The 10,631-nt window shown below is 35.5% G+C and overlaps 1 long non-coding RNA gene across 1 annotated transcript; it reads left to right on the forward strand.

The window, feature by feature from the left end:
* The first annotated feature begins 1,054 nt into the window (after positions 1-1,054).
* Positions 1,055-9,245, forward strand: LOC136841353 (uncharacterized). The gene is made up of 3 exons (XR_010853898.1): positions 1,055-1,546; positions 4,480-4,587; positions 6,990-9,245. It is a non-coding gene; the product is annotated as an uncharacterized lncRNA (long non-coding RNA).
* Positions 9,246-10,631: the final 1,386 nt, after the last annotated feature.

Raw genomic sequence — 10,631 nt, forward strand, 5'->3', positions numbered from 1 at the left:
GTTTAGATAGACAGATTTGTCTTTGCTGAACCACAATCATCATTTTACACATTAATCTGAGTTTATTTTTAATGGTGGTCACTCAACATTTAAACTAAAACGTATTTTTATCAAGATATTAATCCCTTCGAGCGCAGGAGACTTTGTAATGCTTTCATTGTATTATCAATTGCACTACAAAATTTTATATCATTGAGAAATAGTAAGAATGATTTCCGCTGCATCAATAGAATGGAGAAGACAAATGCATCGTAAAATGCAACAGTTGAGGAACTGTGGAATTATTATCGTCAGATATAAACTGTTCAGTTTCAGTGAAATACCTCTCTATGTTCGTAAATGCAAATAAATGGTTTCTATGCACTCGTCATTCAGTTCATAAGGTTTTGTGACAGCGAGAAATAATTTATTGGCTCCCCAAAAGAAATATTCTTCCTTTCATTCTGGAACACTTTCGGCCAGTCAACGCTTGAGAGAATAAAAAGAGTGAGCTGGAGTGGTTGGACAGCAAGATAAAGGGTTCCAGAAATTAATGGTGCTGAAGTACAAGAATCTAAAGATTGAACTTGGAAAAAACAAACCCCATTTATCGAAGCAGTAATAGCCAGTGAGGTTGGGCAGCATGACTGAGGAAAGAAACCAAAAATGGAGGTAAAGTACAAGGCTAAACAGTCGATGCAGCTAGGGGTCGAGGAAAGCTGCAAACACCCGTTGTTTGTGCCTACAGTGCACCGGGTGAGCTGCGCTGACTGCCCTACCCACACCTACAGGGCCAACAGATTTGTGCCATAGTCGGAATTTCAGTACTTCCTGAACATAGTTCTAGGAGACTTAGGGAAATTGTGCACTATAAACAAAAGAACAACTCTGGGACTAAAGCTCAATAAATCTGGTAGTGCTCTGATTAATTTGAACGCTTTGAGGAAGACTTCCCGGCGTCCCATTTGGAGACCAGATATCCCTAAATCAAGGGACCTTTTTCTGGTTGGCCACACTTGTGATACGGGCGAAAGCTACCATCAAGAACTATAAAATTTTGTGCTAGTTAGAATGGTAGAAACTATTTACTCGTTCATAAGAAACACCAATCATATACACATAGATTTATTACGCACTATGCGTTTTTATTTAATTTAAAAAATTGTTTAATGACAACGAGTGTTTCCAACATTTTTAGAATTTTGAATCAACAACTACTTTAGAGTTAAGTATCCTTCTTGCAGAAATGTGGAAGTTATTATTTGAAATGTTTTACTTTATTGACAAAACTACACGAAAGAAAAAATGAAATACTTGGAACATTACGGAAGAGGCAGGTGGACTAACACTTGTGAACTGTTATTTAGTCAAAATAATATAGACAGTAAAGAAATGAAGTGGAAGAGCCTAACTCACAAAATGAAAAGGAAATCTTAGGAAAATGAAGAGCTGTTGTAAAGGCAAAGCGTCAGACAAACAGCTGAAGTGAACTTGACTAGACAAATTCCAGGGTCCTGTTTGGAAAGAAGAACGAAAGTCCACGTCCTATCTATTGTCAGTTGATAAGGTAAATTGTTACTTTTTTATTATTTTTATTGTCATTCACACTCACATTAAAGCAAAGTATCTCTTAGAATGAGTAAATCTGAACAGCATAATTTGATTACATGAGAGAGTACTGACTTAGGCTAGCCTAGTTTGTGATAGTTTAGCCTCGCATGAGCTTCATGGATAGGTTAGACTAGTGGTTTTAAATCCCTATTTAACATGACTTTAATTCAAGCCTATCAATTCTAACTTAATCCAAACTCTGACAATGTGTTCTTCCTAACCTGTAATGTAGCTTAATCCAGGTTTCCCTGTCCCATCTGACCAATGTCACCCTTAACCTATAGTGCCATAAAATATACAATGAAACTGGCATGCATCCTGGAATAGCCTTCATTAACCTAATCTAATTTAATCAAACATAACTGAGGATGCCATATCCTAACCTGATATAGGTGGCTGAAATCACAGAAACATGAATTGCCTATAAAACCTGTTTAGTAGTCGGCCTCTTTGTCAGTAATCCCAAAGGGAATGGGCAGCCTTTGGCATCCCCATCTTAGCATTATCCTAAGGCATGTGACACCAGTAACCTGGTTTTCACAGTGGTCACAATTGACATATAAGAAAAGTAGAATGAGTTACTCAAACGTTCCTGAAAGAAATGAGTGTCAGATTTACTGAAAACTCATAAAAAGCTATTATAAAACCATATTTAACATTTAATGTCAGTCACTTAACAAGAAATCTCTGGTTTTAAAACATACCCACCTGCAGACAGGGTGTTCTATCCTCAACATATGGTAGTTTTGGTCCTTGGGATACATCGTTACCACTGTACACAACAATTTGTAAACAATTGTAACAAAGCAACACCTTTATTCATAACATATTCTTAGAAAACTCTTTACCATTATTCTTAATATATTCTCATAAAATTCTAAAGATAAGAAATGTTGCCCAGTTAAAACAAGGTAATATTATCATTGGTTTTGCAATGAAAACCTTTGGAAACCCTTAAACTATATAAGACCTAAAATAACCGTGACCTTCTCGACTAGAAGGTTTCCCCCCACCTTTTGACCACCACAACCTCCAATATAAAACTGGTCAAATCCTGTTTGCTTCCTTCTTTAACTCCATTTGTCAGGTGATGCTAGTGTTTTTTTCTGAATTAACCTCACCCCGTCCACCAGGAATTACCAGTCAAATATCTGTGACATATATCCAGGAATGCATGGTTTCAATCCTCATCAAGTTGTGATTTACAAAAAAATCTGAAGTCAGTAAATGCTGGATCATCCCCATTAAGTCAGATGTTAGGGAACTTAATCTGTAGGTCTAAGTTTTAGTCAATGGTCTTTAATAATGTGCCGGCAACCAGACTAAACTTTTTTTTATCTACTTCCATTTGAGACAATTTCGTATTTTTTCGCCAGGTTTATCTACTAAGTGAAAATGTAGATCAGGTCATAGACACCAAACCAGATTTGAAACTTAGGCTACCATTTTCTTTTTATTTGGATTCCCTGTATTTGGATTTTGGACAGTTAAAGACTGTGTAAATTTCATTTGAATCTGCATGCTCGATTCTACAGGTTTTTCTGGAATCCTCATGCTTATCAGTGAAGCTCAATAGGCAACAAAGATTTGCTTTGTGTGAAATTTTTCTTTAGAATGCATTATGGACAGAAGCCACTACAAACAGATAACAGTTAGCAAAATTAATCACCAAAGAAACAAATTATTTGTTAGATCTTGCTCACTTGGTGGCTACAGAATCTAGAGGCCTGGAACTATGACAATTGCGTTCATCAGAAACCTGGGAAGAGAGAGTTGAGAAATTGTAATTACAGTGATCAGTCTCTTAACAATCTGATAAAAAAAATGTGAATAGGTATATAAAAAGTATATCAACGAATGCAGCAAGTAATGATGATATTATATAGTACCAGGTGGAAGCATGATAGAGAAGTTGTCAGTAGCAACACTAACACACACAGGAACAAGTGGCTGCTGAGGCCACTCTCTCCTACCCTATCTTTCTTCATCTGTCAGGAACACCAACGGAGGGGGAAGGGAAGGTAGAGATGAGTGATGCAGCTGATTTCTAGGTCGTTCAGGGTTCTCCAAGTAAAACAGTGGTTGAATATGTCTCATGTAATGCGAACCAGCTAAGTCAGTAATGCAGTAGAGTAAAAAACCATAATCTGAAAAACACTTATGGCCTAAAGTACCGGGCCATAGCCTACAGTAAAATGACAACCAATTCAAATGTTCTTCCAAGAACATGAGTAGGCTAGCTCTTAACCAGTAGCAGATACTGGTCATTTGGAAACTCATGATATAAAGCTGTGGTTAAACTACACACATATTTATGCTTAGGAGAAACCAATCTGGAGGAGGAAGTGAGGTTATCATATTTAGACCCATTGCCAACCTAATTATCTTTAGTACTTTAATAGAAAGGTCAGAGTTGATCAGCTGTTATAACGATGGACTTGGCTCGCTGTATAAGAGACCCAGGCTGACAGTTCTGTGGTCATTGTGTACCTATGTTGCACCTGAATGAGCTGTTTGGACTTGAGAAGGTGTTTCTGGGCCCAAATTTGTATCCTTAAGAGACTTTCTGACTATTATAAAATATGTGTGAAAAATTCTGTAGAAGGAAGAAGAATCAATAGTGTAATAAAATATTCCCATTTGCTTACCTTGGAGATACCTAAAATGGTCCTAAAATGAGATTGAAGTAAGACAGAATCTTGCAGTACTTGTTTTTGTATATTATAAAGCTCTTGATATCAGTAAAATACTGCATAATGTCTTCTTTTGCTGTTGTGTAATATCATCCTCCATCCTTAATAATTTCTATACAACATTAGGAAATAAAATTATTTAAGTTATACTCTGTTTCAAGTTTGTGGTACGTAACAGTGCATTTCTACTTTGCAGGTACTGTAGATCATCAGAACTTTCTAAAACATCCTCCATGTGCATTTCCAGCAATTTGAATTGTGTTGTCAGGCAAAATATGGTAGAGGATTTCTAAAAAATTTGAAGGTAGGTTACTGTATTTACCATCAAAACATCCCCTAGTTAATGAAGTTTGTGTCTATATTTTTACCAATTACAATTTACTTGTTTTAGTTACATTTTGTGAATTTCCTAAAAACATCGCTGCTGTATATTCTAGAAGCGTAGAAAATACAGCAATCCTTGATTCTGCAGTGGTCGTATCCTCTTTTGTAAAAACCGAGAATTGTGAACACTATGTTATGCAGTACACAGTGTACCTTTATTCGCCGTTCAAGTGAACGTTGACTGAACGTTGACTACCATAACCTCTTACTTTTCAATACGAAACATTACAAAGGGTACCAGTACCTGTTGGGAGTAGCAGGAGTCTTCCATCAGGGCTCTGATGGAGTGGTCAAGTCATTACTTATACGTACAGCAACTTCTGGCTTTCGACCCAGAGGCAGCCACTAAAATGTTCTGGACTCTTTCTCTTCTTAATTCTGTGAGAACGAAAATGTTTTGGTCTCTTTCCCTTTTTAATTCTGTGGGTATCACTGATACAACAACTGATCTCCTTATGTATCGCCACCGGACGTATATTAAATGTTCTAATGTGCAAGTTCCCTTTGATTATTTTCTGTACCTCGTGTATAGTTAGTATGTTCATGGAATCTCTCTCTCTCTCTCTCTCTCTCTCTCTCTCTCTCTCTCTCTCTCTCTCTCTCTCTCTCTCTCTCTCTCTCTTATGATTATTGGTATTTGTGTGTTTTCCTGTAGCTGATGTTCCAGTAGAATCTTGTGATTTATAAACATTTTCTCATTTTCATCATGTCTTGGTGATAAAGTGAAGTAGTTTGCCATCTAAACATTACCTTGCAAATGTCATTCTCAAGATGTTCCTTACTGTATTTATTCATTGTTTAGGTAAATAATAAAATTATAACTATGATGAAAGCCCTATTACCACAATTTAGTAATTCTGTGATTTATAATACTTCTTTTTTAATGACAATTATGATTGCCCTAATTCATACTAAATTCTCCTGATATAAATTTAATGCAGTAATCTAGGCTACGTAGTAATATTAACTTTGTTTGGTTTTATGTTCCAACACATTTCGTTTAATAATTCGCATTATCTGTGTTAACTTATGTTCTTCAGTTAGCAGTAATTGAGTACAAAATTTCTCCAGAAATCAAAACGAATTGCTAATCAAATCCAGTGTTATAATCCTCTAAAAGTTGCCCAATCTTTTAGGAAACTGAAATGTACCTCTGAGTACGCTGGGTGTCCTTTGGCAGCCTCCAAGGCCTAGGTCTTAAATATTCCTTTATCCAGGCCCCTTTCATGTTCGGTTATGTCCATCAATTGTCTTAGCACTAATTTTTTTTAATATCGCTATAGTAACTCACTTTTTGCATATATACCTAGTTTCCTCTGCCCTTCCTCAACTGAAGTTGATATTTACTGAAGTGTGATTATTTTTCTATGTTATTACTTATCATATTCTTCAAAGTATCTGTAATAAATACAGAGACATTTTCTAGTCTAAATAGAGAAGTAACTTACTCTTCAAATTTACTGTCACTTTACTGAATTGCCTATTGAAAAAAAATATTGTGATAACTATTCCATCACTTATTCAAGCCTCCATCTCATCCTCAGTTTGATTTTTCTGAATTTTTTTAAAATCAAGACCAATTGTGTCAGTTTTCATGACAGAGGCAATAACAGTTGACTGTTATGTATCAAGGAATGGATGAGGGCGTGCACTTAACATAAATAGGTTAGCTGATGAGACGACCACAGAGGAAACTACAGTCAGAGGACTGATAGTATTCTTATAGGGAAGCTAGAAGGACACTAGGATAACTATTAGCAACTATTTAACCCTGACGCACCGTCCAAAGTTTACCTCAAGAGACTGCTTAAGTAGGGCTCAGTAACTGAAACCTAGCAAGACTTGAATAACAAGAACCACCCAATAAATAAATCTCTGGTTCTATGGCTAACGGTTCACCACCAAGAGGTCTGATTAAGTTACAGTAGTTTTCCGATTGCAAGTCTATGAATTTGGTGAAGTATGCTCAATCAATCGTCACCAAAATACCAGCATTTCAGTTGATTTACATTCGAATAATAATTGTGTTTTACTGGGACCTTTAGGAACAGCAATGGTTTGCATCAACAAAACAACCATTATTAATTAAAAAAAAAAGTTACATATCAAAATATTTACAAATGTCACAATAGAAGAATCTTTACATTACAGCAGGATATTTTAGGAAAAGAATGATTATAGAAGTGTATTCCTTTAGAGTTTATGAATTCGAATACTGCATCTATGCTGTTATAATGGTTGTGAAACATTTCTACATTTTCATCACAGCTGCTGCCAAGCATTTCTGATTGTAATGCTAAATATTATCATTTTCTTTTTCAGATTGTCAGTTGAGGTCTTTACAGCTGAACCCGTTATTGCCAGGGAAAGTCTTTGGACATGTGGTGAAACCTTTGCATCAGTGCAGTATTTGCCAGTGAGGGACTGTGTAACTTTTGGTGAAGCCTTTGAAATTCTGACTTCCAATGGCGAAGCTTTAATGGCAGAATCTGTCGACGAGGATCAGTGCGCTGTGGTGAAGTCTTTGCTATTAATAAAGTCAGTACTGTAGTAGCTAACAATTGTGACTTCTGGTGGAGCATTTAGAAAGCAGCTGCCGCTGAAGTAAATTATTTTAATTGCAGTTCTTGTATTCTGCGTTGTTTAATAGTTAATTAGTCATAGTGTGGCTGTCTGAATGTGTGTAGCGAAGTCATGCTTAAAGTGTTTCTCTCTCTTAACTAGCACCTGGAGCCTGAATTGTTAAGCACAAGTTTAACAGTTCAGTAAAACTGATACAAGGTGTTTCCTTTCTTAACCTAATTTCCACTGCCATTTCTCATGAATTAATTTTCTTCTTGACTTGTTGCTTGTACTCTCGACTAGATGTTGGTGTTGTTAAACACCTATTGCTACAGTTTTATCATCCTTCCCTCATTCATAGTCTTTGTTAGCAAAGAGACCTTGTTTATTGATTGTATGCACGTGAATATGCGTATATTAACTTGAAACAATAAATTCAGAGCAAAGTAGCGACCACAAATTAGTAACGGTTAGTATAACAAACTTATCAAGTTATAAAATACTGTATAAAACTGAAACCAAAACAGTGAGAAAAATGGCCACTTAAGTTGGTTGGTATCTTGCAACAACTTAATATACATATGAATTGTTATGTACAGACTCTTGGGTGTGTGGCATTCACTATATCTTCATTATCACAAAGTATGCAGTGATGAAAGTTTTAAAACACTTTTCTGAATGTTGTGCGTGGCTTTCAACTTGAGTTTTCTAGGGACTTTGGAAAGGAAAAAAGATCAAGATATAACCTAAACCTCTAGGGAAGAGAGGAGGAAGGAAGAAATTGCAGGAAATTCCTCCCATAGCTTCTGCTCCTCCTGTTTAAATAATTTAAGTTGCAGAAATATGCATGGATACTGTAGCTGGGTGAGCTCAGGCTTTAGAACCATGGTGGTATGTGCAGTTTGGAAGGGGTGCAGAATACAATTCTCCCGAAATATTTCCTGAGTATTTACATCCTGATAGCTTAGTTACTGTTCATTAATATAGGTTTTCAATACTGAACTTTGAAATAACCAGCACAGAGAGCAAAGGATTACAGAGAGTTAAGATAGGTTGCAGGATTATTCTGCACGATTTCTTAGGTACGCACATAAGTGACGAGGATGGGGAATGGTGACTGACATGAAATTCCCCAATGGATTTGTATGATAGATCCCTTGCAGGATAGAGGCATTGGAGTTTGTAAGAAGGTTCACATGTTTAGAAAATTTTGTTATTATCAAGGCTTAAGAGATACAAATACAGCAGGTTTACATGGAAAGGTGTCACTCCAGTTCAAAATTTCCTGCAGTTTTACTGATAAGTGACAGTAGCTACCCTGGTGGTAGGAGGTCTCACCCATTATTAAATATTTCAGAATGGAAAACCACTGGAAAAATACAGACGATAGAGTAATGTCAAAGATATCCCATACTTTTTATTCTGCATGGACTATGAAGTAGATGCTAATCTTTGTATTATTAGGAATAGTGCATACCATTTTAAGATAGGAAGGATTTTGGAAATTAATATGTTTATTTATTCATTTTTTTTTTGGTGGACTTGGACAAATGCAAACATATAAAGAATTTACAATTTTTTTATGTCATTAGCCAATTTCACTCGTATCTAGCCCACTGTTTTCAGATAAAGAAAGAATAAAGTGACGTTTAAGACTTTTCCGAGTTGAATCATGAATTTGATATATCAGAAGATAGATTCTAAATGTCAATGGTCTTATGTTCTTTGTTCCTTCCCTTTTTCTGCTCTCCCATGTCTGCCTACCATTCCATGCCAAACGTAGGGATAAAAAAATTCCACATAGCCCTTCTCCTTTTCTTAGCACTTTAGCAAGAAAAAAGTGACAGTGTTGAATGCAAAGTATGATTAAGATGAGGACACATAAACATGATGGTAGTGTGTATGAGTCTTATGGAAAGAAGTGTACAAGCAATTTTTGGTAAAGCTGCCATGAACAGGAAAACAATGTGCATGACTGTAGGAAAGGAGTGCCTCTTGAAATGCTGAGTAGTGATGTCATAATGAAATATGTTTTTATAATGAATTTTAGATACCTTATGTTGTATGAGAAATTAGTTTTGTTAATCTTGCTGATTCATTATTTTCTGAGCGGTACAAACACTAGGAAGCTTACCTGTTTCATAACAAAATGCGTGAAAACTAAAGTATGTATTAGATCTACAATGATAATTATTTATGTAAAATAATGCATAGTTTACTTTCTAAAGAAGATTAGAAACAGTTGGTAGATTACCCATGGATGGTTATTTGTCCAGAATTTATTAAGTTTTATTTTATATAATCTGTTTCAGGTTTGTTTACCTTGTTGATACAGTATACCTTCTAAAGTAAGGGTATCTGAGGTATATTCTATACTTCAGGTTTGTTTATCAAGTTTATTAACTGGCTTCAACATACTGTCATAACTAATACAGGGATAGCACTAAATTTTACAGTTTGCTTCTCTGTATAAATTGCTTTGTGTTATTTTTGAGAAAAAGCATCCTAGTATTTTATATTGTTCTTTACTAGAGATTTTGTACTATTCTTTACAAGAATATTTTGTAAATACACTGTAGTTATTTTAGGGTTTTTCAGTTTTTTTTGTGAACTCGTATTAACAGGCAGAACCCATATCAATTTTCAAAAGAATATTACCTGTGCTCGTAGGATAGCTATGTGTTTACATATAAGGTCACACTATTGCTGTTTTTAGCTGAGAAAGGAATTGGACAGAAGAAGAATTTTCATTCGAAGGCTAAAGGAGCAATGAGTTTGCATTGCATCTACTTGCACAATGTGGGTGCAAGTACAATGGCAGAAAAAACCATAAATTGTTTTACAGGAAATAAGAATGAGGAATTTTGAATTTACCGGTTTTTTATCTATCATTTTTTCTACTGTGACCAACCCTGAAAGCAAGATTATGGACATGGTTTGTCTTTCTGTCAGATATTTTGAGATATGCTTGAAGACAAGTTGCTATACATTTATGTGCTCTCCCCAATTCAGGTCGACTATAGAATTTTTTTATGACCTAACTTTCGATGGGTCCCATTTAAGGTAGCTAATGAAAAATATTGTTAGTCAATAGACAATTAATAACTTGCTATTGCCAAGGGTGGTGGCTTTGAAGCAAGGTTACTTCCAGTTTCCATATTATTAAGGAATAAATGTGTGCGCTCTCACATTCATGTCTGACAGACGTATATAAGGCAATAAATTTCGTAAATCTCCATTGATGATGGCATTAAGCCACATTCTTTAGTTTTTACGTTCTACAGATACCAGGATAGTGTAATGCGTGGCCTAGTTGTCAGCAGCTGTGCTGAATCTCTAATTTTAGACAAAGTTCCAAATAATGGTAATTGTGATATACAGTATCACTGGGAGATTTTAACC

This window comes from Macrobrachium rosenbergii, chromosome 9, assembly GCF_040412425.1.
Source record: "Macrobrachium rosenbergii isolate ZJJX-2024 chromosome 9, ASM4041242v1, whole genome shotgun sequence".
Classification (NCBI taxonomy): Eukaryota; Metazoa; Arthropoda; class Malacostraca; order Decapoda; family Palaemonidae; genus Macrobrachium; species Macrobrachium rosenbergii.